Source organism: Colletes latitarsis, chromosome 5 (genome assembly GCF_051014445.1).
Source record: "Colletes latitarsis isolate SP2378_abdomen chromosome 5, iyColLati1, whole genome shotgun sequence".
NCBI lineage: Eukaryota > Metazoa > Arthropoda > Insecta > Hymenoptera > Colletidae > Colletes > Colletes latitarsis.
This window is the reverse complement of record NC_135138.1, coordinates 21943354-21956918: the sequence shown is the minus strand read 5'-3', so window position 1 is coordinate 21956918 and position 13565 is coordinate 21943354.

Below are 13565 nucleotides of genomic sequence, written 5' to 3'. Positions count from 1 at the left end.
CACAACTCTGGGCACTGTATGGGTAAGGTGCCCCATCAAGGCCGCCCGAATAATAGTGGCGGCTGGAAGGGTAAAGGTTGGGTGGACATCCGCGAGAGTGGAGGTCCTAGCACCGCGTCCACTGCAGTGCTACCGCTGCCTAGAGACAGGACATGTTAGACAGCGGTGCACGGCGACGGTGGATCGGAGTGGCCGCTGCTACAGATGCGGCTCCTCCGACCACCACGCCAAGCAGTGTGGCGCGGCGTCCCCGGTATGTCCGTTGTGTATTGATATACCGGGGAGACCTACGGGGCACCGATTAGGGGGGCCGAGTTGTGCTCCCCCGCCTAGGCAGGGCCGCCGAGGGCGTGCAACGGGGATGGCAAAGGGGCCTAAAGCCTCCGACAATCAAAGGGGAGAGACCGCTCTGGCCCCTCCAACTACTGTGCTGAAACAAGTGGAGAGGGTAGCTGTGTCACCTGCTGTCAAACAGGGAGATGCCGCTGCGGCCTCCCCGTCGATGGAGGTGGACGAAGCTGTCGGGGGGGATGGGCTCCTCCTGGCGTCGCAGTCGAAGGAGGAGGGGGAACGCCCCACCCCAACCGAGAATAAAGGCCTGGAGGAGGCTGTGAATGCTTAAAGTTCACTCTCCTGCAAGCCAATTTGGCGAGGGCCCGCAGGGCACACGACATGTTCGTCCACACCCTGCGGGCCCGAAGGGTAGGCTTGGCCATCGCCACTGAGCCGTACACAGTTCTTGATCAGCCCAATTGGATCGGGAGCCTGTGCGGTTTGGTGGCGATGGTCTGGGCGTGGCCGCCAGACTCTCCTTCCCTATCCATCTTGTTCTGTGGGGAGGGGGTGCTGGCAGTCCAATGGGGGACCATCGCGGTTGTTGGTTGCTATGTGTCGCCCAACTGCGACCTCGCCACATATGCGGCATACCTGAGCGGGGTGGACGATTGTATCAGGAGATGCCTACCCCGCCCAGTATTGGTCCTGGGGGACTTCAATGCTCATGCAGCTGCATGGGGCAACCCCAGGACCAGCCGCCGTGGCGAGGCGCTTTTGGGGTGGGCGGCCGAGCACGACCTCCGGCTGGTGAATCGGGGCTCCGAGGCCACGTTCGTAGGACCGCAGGGAACGTCCATCATCGATTTGGCGTGGGCAACCCCTGCGGCCCTGCGACTCGTGTCGGGTTGGCGAGTGGCCGTAGAGGTGGCCACACTTAGTGACCACCTCTATATCACCATGTCGGTGAGGGCCACCCCGGCGCGAAGAGAGCCCCTGGGCCGGAGGCGTGTAGCAGATGCCGTGGCCCAATCGCGATGGTCCCTCAAGAGGGTGAGTTGGGCGATGGCGGAGGCAGCCGCAACAGTGGCAGCTTGGTCCCAGCCAGAGGATGGACCCGTCGACGACGTCGAGCGGGAGGCCGAGTGGTTCCGGGGCAAGTTCAAGGAGGTGTGCGATGCCTCCATGCCCCGGGCCAGGCCTCCCAGAACCCAGGGCGCGGCGTATTGGTGGTCGCCGCACATCGAGCTGTGCAACGCTCGATGTGTGCGCGCCCGCCGAAGATATACCCGCGCCCGGAGATCACGTCGTCGACGCCCGACTGCGGAGCAGATGGCGCAGATATACGAGGAGTTCGCCATAGAGCGGCGGAACCTCCAACGCGCCATCCGAGACGCCAAGGCACGGGCATGGAAAGACCTCCTCGGGGAACTGAACAGAGATCCGTGGGGGCGCCCGTACAGGCTTGTAATGGACAAGCTTCGTCCATGGGCGCCCCCTCTGACGGAGACTCTCGACCTCCAGTTTTTAGAGGAGGTAGTATCAACCCTGTTCCCGGGGTCTAACCGGGTTGGGGTACCACCTCCTCGAGAACCCTGGGACCCTGCCATCTGGTCCCAGGAACTGGAGGTCACCCCCGAGGAGATGGGCCGGGCCGTTCGTCGGATGAGGGCTCGGAGGGTTGCTCCGGGTCCCGACGGCATGCCCGGCCAGGTGTTGGCCTGTGCCCTTGGCGTCTTGAGCCCGCGGTTTGGGAGGCTGCTTAGCGGTTGCCTCCGCCGAGGGGAATTCCCCTCGCCCTGGAAGGCGGCGCGGCTGGTCCTTCTTCGGAAGGCGGGAAGGCCCGCAGGTACGCCCTCTGCGTACCGGCCGGTGTGTTTGTTGGATGAGGCGGGCAAGCTCTTTGAGCGCATAGTGGCTGCCCGCCTCTCCAACCACCTGTCCACAGTGGGACCCGACTTGGCCCCCTGCCAATTCGGCTTTAGAGAGGGACGGTCCACCCTCGATGCCATCGAGCTGGTCCGTTCCCTCTCTCAGGGGGCCACCTCCCAGGGTAGGGTGGTTCTGGCGATATCACTAGATATCGTCAATGCCTTTAACACCCTGCCCTGGGAGGCGATTATGGGGGCGCTAGAGTTTCATCGGGTGCCCCCATATCTGAGGAGGATAGTTGGGTCCTACCTGAGCGACAGGTGGATCAGTTGCACCGGCCGAGACGGAGTTACGATGCGGAGGGGGGTTGTACGCGGTGTTCCGCAGGGGTCGGTTCTAGGACCCTTGCTATGGAACATCGGGTACGACTCGGTACTGCGGGCCCCTCTGCCCACTGACGTAGCGCTGGCGTGTTATGCCGATGACACGCTGGTGCTCGTCAGCGGGTCAGACTGGAGAGGGACAGCGCGCGCCGCGGAGGTGGCGGTGGCCACCATCGTCGCCGAAATCCGCAGGCTGGGCCTAGAGGTGGCACCCCAGAAAACGGAGGCCATGTACTTTCAAAAACTTGGCCCCCGTGGGGTTCCGCCGGCCGGCCTGCGGATCCGAGTTGGGACAGCCTACGTCGAGGTGAAGGCCCATATGAAGTATCTGGGCCTGATCCTCGACAGCCGTTGGCGCTTCATCGAGCATTTCGACCGCTTGGCCCCCCGTGTGGAGAGGGCGGCTGCCGCGTTAGGCCGCCTTCTTCCGAATATCGGGGGGCCTGATGCTGGAGTCCGCCGCCTCTATGTGGAGGTGGTGCGTTCAATTGCCCTCTACGGGGCCCCAATTTGGGCCCCGCAACTGGATGCCAGCCGGCGCAGCACGGAGATGCTGCGCCGCGTCAACCGTCGGCTGGCAATCCGGGTGGTAAGAGGGTATCGCACCATCTCCCACGAGGCGGCGACTACCCTGGCGTGTCTCCCGCCCTTGGAGCTCCTAGCCTGGAGAAACCAATTGGTTTTCCGGCATTCCAGGGAGCTTCAGGAGGCTGGGAGGCCGCCAGAGGAGAGGAGGCAAGCGGTCGAAGCGACGAGGCGCCATGCCCAACGGACCGTTTTGTTTGTGTGGTTCCGCCAACTAATTCAGGCTGGTGGAGCCGCACAACGGTCCGTTGGTGCAGTCCTGCTACATTGGCAAGAGTGGCAGGACAAACCGGGTAGGCTGTCCTACAGGATGACACAGGTGCTCACCGGGCATGGTTGCTTTGGTGAGTACCTGTGTCGAATCGGGAAGGAGGCGACGGCGGTGTGCCACCACTGTGGGGGCCCTCAAGACACGGCGCAGCACGCGTTGGCAGCCTGCCCAGCGTGGGCAGACGAGCGCCGTGTCCTGCAACAGGAAGTTGGGAGGAACCTCTCGCTGACCACAGTAATTGGCAAGATGGTGGCCAGCGAGAGGACATGGCAAGTGGTGGCCTCCTTCTGTGAGGTAGTTATGTCACAGAAGGAGGCCGCCGAGCGGGCGCGCGAGCTGGCCGCGCATCCCGCTCGGAGAGGGAGGGCTCGGAGAGGGGCGAGGGCGAGGCGACTTTCGCCTCCTGGCCCCCTTCAGTAGCTCCTGAACAGGTGGGGCGGCCCGTCAGCTTTCACCTCCGGCCACCACGTCGATGGCCGGGGGATGGACGGGCTGCCCGTGGGGGTTGCAGGTGCTCGGCGTTAGGGGCCCGAGCAGCGAAGTCAGCCCCGGGGCCGCGGGCGTCGGGTGACCTGGCGTCCGCGGCGGAGAAATAAGGGGGGAATGATACGTTGTCGTTCCCCCCGGGACGAGCCTCGACAGGCAAGGCGCGGCGGGGGACTCTGTGATGTCTCACTAGAGTTCCCGGTCCCCCGCCGCAGCGCCCGAGGACGGTCACCGTGGGGTTTTAGCCGGTAGGAGTCCGGCACTACCTCGAGGCCCACCCCTACTTAAGGGCCTCGGGGTGTCCATGAGGATTTCCCCACGTAAAAAGAAAAAAAAAAAAAAAAAAAAGGTCTGGGTTATGCCCGCATCTGGCTCATGATTTCGCCTTTTCCGCATTCTTGTTGGCCAGATCCTGGGTTTTCTCGGGTTTGAGTCACGCAGTAATGTGGCACCACACAGAAACAGTCAATTAAACCTGGTTTCGATCCACATTTTAGAGGATAACACGGTTAGGTCTGGGTTAAGACAGGGTTATGCCCGCATCTGGCACATGATTTTGCCTTCTTCGGATACTTCTTGGCCAGATCCTGGGTTTTTTCGGGTTTGAATCACGTAGTAATGTGGTACGACACAGTAAGAGTCAATTAAACCTGGTTTCGATCCACATTTTAGAGGAAAACACCGGTTAGGTCTGGGTTAGGTCTGGGTTATGCCCGCATCTGGCACATGATTTCGCATTTTCCGCATTCTTGTTGGCCAGATCCTGGGTTTTCTCGGGTTTGAGTCACGCAGTAATGTGGCACCACACAGAAGCAGTCCATTAAACCTGGTTTCGATCCACATTTTAGAGGATAACACGGTTAGGTCTGGGTTAAGACAGGGTTATGCCCGCATCTGGCTCATGATTTTGCCTTCTTCCCAAACTTGTTGGCCAGATCCTGGGTTTTTTCGGGTTTGAATGACGTAGTAATGTGGTACCACACAGAAGCAGTCCACTAAACTTGGTTTCGATCAATATTTTAGAGGATGAAACCGGTTGGGTCTGGGTAAGGTCTGGGTTATGCCCGCATCTGGCTCATGATTTTGCCTTCATCAGATACTTGTTGGCCAGATCCTGGGTTTTTTCTGGTTTGAATCACGTAGCAATGTGGTACCACACAGAAACAGTCCATTAAACTTGGTTTCGATCAATATCTTAGAGGATATAACCGGTTTGGTCTGGGTAAGGTCTGGGTTATCCCCGCATCTGGCTCATGATTTTCCTTCTTCGCATACTTGTTGGCCAGATCCTGGATTTTTTCGGGTTTGAATCACGTAGTAATGTGGTACAACACAGTAACAGTCAATTAAACCTGGATTCGGTCAGTATTTTAGTCGGTAACACCGGTTAGGTCTGGGTTAAGGCAGGGTTATGCCCGCATCTGGCACATGATTTTGCCTTCTTCGGATACTTGTTGGCCAGATCCTGGGTTTTTTCGGTTTTGATTCACGTAGTAATGTGGTACGACACAGTAACAGCCAATTAATCCTGGATTCGGTCAGTATTTTAGTCGGTAACACCGGTTAGGTCTGGGTTAGGTCTTGGGTATGCCCGCATCTGGCTCATGATTATGCCTTCTTCCCATACCAGTTGGCCAGATCCTGGGTTTTTTCGGATTTGAATCACGTAGTAATGTGGTACGACACAGTAACAGTCAATTAAACCTGGATTCGGTCAGTATTTTAGTCGGTAACACCGGTTAGGTCTAGGTTGAGACAGGGTTATGCCCGCATCTGGCACATGATTTTGCCTTCTTCGGATACTTGTTGGCCAGATCCTGGGTTTTTTCGGGTTTGATTCACGTAGTAATGTGGTACGACACAGTAACAGTCAATTAAACCTGGTTTCGATCCACATTTTAGAGCATAAATCCGGTTAGGTCTGGGTTACGTCTGGGTTATGCTCGCATCTGGCTCATGATTTTGCCTTTTCTGCATTCTTGTTGGCCAGATCCTGGGTTTTTTCGGGTTTGAATCACGTAGTAATGTGGTACCACACGGAAACAGCCAATTAAACCTGGTTTCGATCCACATTTTAGGGGATAACACGGTTAGACCTGGGTTAAGTCTGGGTTATGCCCGCATCTGGCTCATGATTTTGCCTTCATCAGATACTTGTTGGCCAGATCCTGGGTTTTTTCGGTTTTGAGTCACGTTGTAATGTGGTACCACACTGAAACAGCCAATTAAACCTGGTTTCGATCCACATTTTAGGGGATAAATCCGGTTAGGTCTGGGTTACGTCTGGGTTATGCCCGCATCTGGCTCATGATTTTGCCTTCTTCGCATTCTCGTTGGCCAGATCCTGGATTTTTTCGGGTTTGATTCACGTAGTAATGTGGTACAACACAGTAACAGTCAATTAAACCTGGATTCGGTCAGTATTTTAGTCGGTAACACCGGTTAGGTCTGGGTTAAGACAGGGTTATGCCCGCATCTGGCTCATGATTTCACCATCTTCGCATACTTGTTGGCCAGATCCTGGGTTTTTTCTGGTTTGAATCACGTAGTAATGTGGTACCACACAGAAATAGTCCATTAAACTTGGTTTCGATCAATATTTTAGAGGATGAAACCGGTTGGGTCTGGGTAAGGTCTGGGTTATGCCCGCATCTGGCTCATGGTTTTGCCTTCTTCGGATACTTCTTGGCCAGATCCTGGGTTTTTTCGGGTTTGAATCACGTAGTAATGTGGTACCACACAGTAACAGTCAATTAAACCTGGATTCGGTCAGTATTTTAGTCGGTAACACCGGTTAGGTCTAGGTGAAGACAGGGTTATGCCCGCATCTGGCACATGATTTTGCCTTATTCGGATACTTGTTGGCCAGATCCTGGGTTTTTTCGGTTTTGATTGACGTAGTAATGTGGTACGACACAGTAACAGCCAATTAATCCTGGATTCGGTCAGTATTTTAGTCGGTAACACCGGTTAGGTCTGGGTTATGTCTTGGTTATGCCCGCATCTGGCTCATGATTTTGCCTTCTTCCCATACTTGATGGCCAGATCCTGGGTTTTTTCGGATTTGAATCACGTAGTAATGTGGTACGACACAGTAACAGTCAATTAAACCTGGATTCGGTCAGTATTTCAGTCGGTAACGCCGGTTAGGTCTGGGTTAAGACAGGCTTATGCCCGCATCTGGCACATGATTTTGCCTTCTTCGGATACTTGTTGGCCAGATCCTGGGTTTTTTCGGTTTTGATTCACGTAGCAATGTGGTACGAAACAGTAACAGCCAATTAATCCTGGATTCGGTCAGTATTTTATTCGGTAACACCGGTTAGGTCTGGGTTTGGTCTTGGTTATGCCCGCATCTGGCTCATGATTTTGCCTTCTTCCCATACTTGTTGGCCAGATCCTGGGTTTTTTCGGTTTTGATTCACGTAGTAATGTGGTACCACACTGAAACAGACAATTAAACCTGGTTTCGATCCACATTTTAGGGGATAAATCCGGTTAGGTCCGGGTTACGTCTGGGTTATGCCCGCATCTGGCTCATGATTTTGCCTTCTTCGGATTCTTGTTGGCCAGATCCTGGATTTTTTCGGGTTTGAATCACGTAGTAATGTGGTACAACACAGTAACAGTCAATTAAACCTGGATTCGGTCAGTATTTTAGTCGGTAACACCGGTTAGGTCTGGGTTAAGACAGGGTTATGCCCGCATCTGGCTCATGATTTTACATTCCTCGCATACTTGTTGGCCAGATCCTGGGTTTTTTCTGGTTTGAATCACGTAGTAATGTGGTACCACACAGAAATAGTCCATTAAACTTGGTTTCGATCAATATTTTACACGATAAATCCGGTTAGGTCTGGGTTAAGTCTGGGTTATGCCCGCATCTGGCTCATGATTTTGCCTTCATCAGATACTTGTTGGCCAGATCCTGGGTTTTTTCTGGTTTGAATCACGTAGCAATGTGGTACCACACAGAAACAGTCCATTAAACTTGGTTTCGATCAATATCTTAGAGGATATAACCGGTTTGGTCTGGGTAAGGTCTGGGTTATCCCCGCATCTGGCTCATGATTTTCCTTCTTCGCATACTTGTTGGCCAGATCCTGGATTTTTTCGGGTTTGAATCACGTAGTAATGTGGTACAACACAGTAACAGTCAATTAAACCTGGATTCGGTCAGTATTTTAGTCGGTAACACCGGTTAGGTCTGGGTTAAGGCAGGGTTATGCCCGCATCTGGCACATGATTTTGCCTTCTTCGGATACTTGTTGGCCAGATCCTGGGTTTTTTCGGTTTTGATTCACGTAGTAATGTGGTACGACACAGTAACAGTCAATTAAACCTGGTTTCGATCCACATTTTAGAGCATAAATCCGGTTAGGTCTGGGTTACGTCTGGGTTATGCTCGCATCTGGCTCATGATTTTGCCTTTTCTGGATTCTTGTTCGCCAGATCCTGGGTTTTTTCGGGTTTGAATGACGTAGTAATGTGGTACCACACAGAAGCAATCCATTAAACTTGGTTTCGATCAGTTTTTTAGAGGATAACACCGAATAGGGCTGGGTTAGGTCTGTGTTATGCCCGCATCTGGCTCATGATTTTGCCTTCTTCGGATACTTCATGGCCAGATCCTGGGTTTCTTCGGGTTTGAATCACGTAGTAATGTGATACCACATGGAAACAGTCAATTAAACCTGGTTTCGATCCACATTTTAGAGGATAACACGGTTAGATCTGGGTTAAGTCTGGGTTATGCCCGCATCTGGCTCATGATTTTGCCTTCATCAGATACTTGTTGGCCAGATCCTGGGTTTTTTCGGTTTTGAGTCACGTAGTAATGTGGTACCACACTGAAACAGCCAATTAAACCTGGTTTCGATCCACATTTTAGGGGATAAATCCGGTTAGGTCTGGGTTACGTCTGGGTTATGCCCGCATCTGGCTCATGATTTTGCCTTCTTCGCATTCTTGTTGGCCAGATCCTGGATTTTTTCGGGTTTGAATCACGTAGTAATGTGGTACAACACAGTAACAGTCAATTAAACCTGGATTCGGTCAGTATTTTAGTCGGTAACACCGGTTAGGTCTGGGTTAAGACAGGGTTATGCCCGCATCTGGCTCATGATTTTACATTCCTCGCATACTTGTTGGCCAGATCCTGGGTTTTTTCTGGTTTGAATCACGTAGTAATGTGGTACCACACAGAAATAGTCCATTAAACTTGGTTTCGATCAATATTTTACACGATAAATCCGGTTAGGTCTGGGTTAAGTCTGGGTTATGCCCGCATCTGGCTCATGATTTTGCCTTCATCAGATACTTGTTGGCCAGATCCTGGGTTTTTTCTGGTTTGAATCACGTAGCAATGTGGTACCACACAGAAACAGTCCATTAAACTTGGTTTCGATCAATATCTTAGAGGATATAACCGGTTTGGTCTGGGTAAGGTCTGGGTTATCCCCGCATCTGGCTCATGATTTTCCTTCTTCGCATACTTGTTGGCCAGATCCTGGATTTTTTCGGGTTTGAATCACGTAGTAATGTGGTACAACACAGTAACAGTCAATTAAACCTGGATTCGGTCAGTATTTTAGTCGGTAACACCGGTTAGGTCTGGGTTAAGGCAGGGTTATGCCCGCATCTGGCTCATGATTTTGCCTTCATCAGATACTTGTTGGCCAGATCCTGGGTTTTTTCGGTTTTGATTCACGTAGTAATGTGGTACGACGCAGTAACAGTCAATTAAACCTGGTTTCGATCCACATTTTAGAGCATAAATCCGGTTAGGTCTGGGTTACGTCTGGGTTATGCCCGCATCTGGCTCATGATTTTCCTTCTTCGCATACTTGTTGGCCAGATCCTGGGTTTTTTCGGGTTTGAATCACGTAGTAATGTGGTACAACACAGTAACAGTCAATTAAACCTGGATTCGGTCAGTATTTTAGTCGGTAACACCGGTTAGGTCTGGGTTAAGGCAGGGTTATGCCCGCATCTGGCACATGATTTTGCCTTCTTCGGATACTTGTTGGCCAGATCCTGGGTTTTTTCGGGTTTGAATGACGTAGTAATGTGGTACCACACAGAAACAGTCCATTAAACTTGGTTTCGATCAATATCTTAGAGGATATAACCGGTTTGGTCTGGGTAAGGTCTGGGTTATCCCCGCATCTGGCTCATGATTTTCCTTCTTCGCATACTTGTTGGCCAGATCCTGGTTTTTTTCGGGTTTGAATCACGTAGTAATGTGGTACAACACAGTAACAGTCAATTAAACCTGGATTCGGTCAGTATTTTAGTCTGTAACACCGGTTAGGTCTGGGTTAAGTCAGGGTTATGCCCGCATCTGGCTCATGATTTTACCATCTTCGCATACTTGTTGGCCAGATCCTGGGTTTTTTCTGGTTTGAATCACGTAGTAATGTGGTACCACACAGAAATAGTCCATTAAACTTGGTTTCGATCAATATTTTAGAGGATGAAACCGGTTGGGTCTGGGTAAGGTCTGGGTTATGCCCGCATCTGGCTCATGGTTTTGCCTTCTTCGGATACTTCTTGGCCAGATCCTGGGTTTTTTCGGGTTTGAATCACGTAGTAATGTGGTACCACACAGTAACAGTCAATTAAACCTGGATTCGGTCAGTATTTTAGTCGGTAACACCGGTTAGGTCTAGGTGAAGACAGGGTTACGCCCGCATCTGGCACATGATTTTGCCTTATTCGGATACTTGTTGGCCAGATCCTGGGTTTTTTCGGTTTTGATTCACGTAGCAATGTGGTACGAAACAGTAACAGCCAATTAATCCTGGATTCGGTCAGTATTTTATTCGGTAACACCGGTTAGGTCTGGGTTATGTCTTGGTTATGCCCGCATCTGGCTCATGATTTTGCCTTCTTCCCATACTTGATGGCCAGATCCTGGGTTTTTTCGGATTTGAATCACGTAGTAATGTGGTACGACACAGTAACAGTCAATTAAACCTGGATTCGGTCAGTATTTCAGTCGGTAACACCGGTTAGGTCTGGGTTAAGACAGGCTTATGCCCGCATCTGGCACATGATTTTGCCTTCTTCGGATACTTGTTGGCCAGATCCTGGGTTTTTTCGGTTTTGATTCACGTAGTAATGTGGTACGACACAGTAACAGCCAATTAATCCTGGATTCGGTCAGTATTTTATTCGGTAACACCGGTTAGGTCTGGGTTAGGTCTTGGTTATGCCCGCATCTGGCTCATGATTTTGCCTTCTTCCCATACTTGTTGGCCAGATCCTGGGTTTTTTCGGTTTTGATTCACGTAGTAATGTGGTACCACACTGAAACAGACAATTAAACCTGGTTTCGATCCACATTTTAGGGGGTAAATCCGGTTAGGTCCGGGTTACGTCTGGGTTATGCCCGCATCTGGCTCATGATTTTGCCTTCATCAGATACTTGTTGGCCAGATCCTGGGTTTTTTCGGTTTTGAGTCACGTAGTAATGTGGTACCACACTGAAACAGACAATTAAACCTGGTTTCGATCCACATTTTAGGGGATAAATCCGGTTAGGTCCGGGTTACGTCTGGGTTATGCCCGCATCTGGCTCATGATTTTGCCTTCTTCGCATTCTTGTTGGCCAGATCCTGGATTTTTTCGGGTTTGAATCACGTAGTAATGTGGTACAACACAGTAACAGTCAATTAAACCTGGATTCGGTCAGTATTTTAGTCGGTAACACCGGTTAGGTCTGGGTTAAGACAGGGTTATGCCCGCATCTGGCTCATGATTTTACATTCCTCGCATACTTGTTGGCCAGATCCTGGGTTTTTTCTGGTTTGAATCATGTAGTAATGTGGTACCACACAGAAATAGTCCATTAAACTTGGTTTCGATCAATATTTTACACGATAAATCCGGTTAGGTCTGGGTTAAGTCTGGGTTATGCCCGCATCTGGCTCATGATTTTGCGTTCATCAGATACTTGTTGGCCAGATCCTGGGTTTTTTCGGGTTTGAATCACGTAGCAATGTGGTACCACACAGAAACAGTCCATTAAACTTGGTTTCGATCAATATCTTAGAGGATATAACCGGTTTGGTCTGGGTTACGTCTGGGTTATGCTCGCATCTGGCTCATGATTTTGCCTTTTCCGCATTCTTGTTGGCAGATCCTGGGTTTTTTCGGGTTTCAATCACGTAGTAATGTGGTACAACACAGTAACAGTCAATTAAACCTGGAGTCGATCAGTATTTTAGTCGGTAACACCGGTTAGGTCTGGGTTAAGACAGGGTTATGCCCGCATCTGCCACATGATTTTGCCTTCTTCGGATACTTGTTGGCCAGATCCTGGGTTTTTTCGGTTTTGATTCACGCAGTAATGTGGTACGACACAGTAACAGCCAATTAATCCTGGATTCGGTCAGTATTTTAGTCGGTAACACCGGTTAGGTCTGGGTTAGGTCTTGCTTATGCCCGCATCTGGCTCATGATTTTGCCTTCATCAGATACTTCTTGGCCAGATCCCGGGTTTTTTCGGGTTTGAATGACGTAGTAATGTGGTACCACACAGAAGCAGTCCATTAAACTTGGTTTCGATCAGTTTTTTAGAGGATAACACCGAATAGGTCTGGGTTAGGTCTGGGTTATGCCCGCATCTGGCTCATGATTTTGCCTTCTTCGGATACTTCTTGGCCAGATCCTGGGTTTTTTCGGGTTTGAATCAGGTAGCAATGTGGCACCACACAGAAACAGTCAATTAAACCTGGTTTCGATCCACATTTTAGAGGATAACACGGTTAGGTCTGGGTTAAGACAGGGTTATGCCCGCATCTGGCACATGATTTTGCCTTCTTCGGATACTTCTTGGCCAGATCCTGGGTTCTTTCGGGTTTGAATCACGTAGTAGTGTGATACCACATGGAAACAATCAATTAAACCTGGTTTCGATCCACATTTTAGAGGATAACACGGTTAGATCTGGGTTAGGTCTGGGTTATGCCCGCATCTGGCTCATGATTTTGCCTTCTTCGGATACTTGTTGGCCAGATCCTGGGTTTTTTCGGTTTTGATTCACGTAGTAATGTGGTACGACAGAGTAAGAGTCAATTAAACCTGGTTTCGGTCAGTATTTTAGTCGGTAACACCGGTTAGGTCTGGGTTAGGTCTTGCTTATGCCCGCATCTGGCTCATTATTTTGCCTTCATCAGACACTTGTTGGCCAGATCCCGGGTTTTTTCGGGTTTGAATGACGTGGTAATGTGGTACCACACAGAAGCAATCCATTAAACTTGGTTTCGATCAGTTTTTTAGAGGATAACACCGAATAGGGCTGGGTTAGGTCTGGGTTATGCCCGCATCTGGCTCATGATTTTGCCTTCTTCGGATACTTCTTGGCCAGATCCTGGGTTTTTTCGGGTTTGAATCACGTAGTAATGTGATACCACATGGAAACAGTCAATTAAACCTGGTTTCGATCCACATTTTAGAGGATAACACGGTTAGATCTGGGTTAGGTCTGGGTTATGCCCGCATCTGGCTCATGATTTTGCCTTCTTCGCATACTTGTTGGCCAGATCCTGGGTTTTTTCGGTCTTTATTCACGTAGTAATGTGGTACCACACAGAAGCAATCCATTAAACTTGGTTTCGATCAGTTTTTTAGAGGATAACACCGAATAGGGCTGGGTTAGGTCTGTGTTATGCCCGCATCTGGCTCATGAT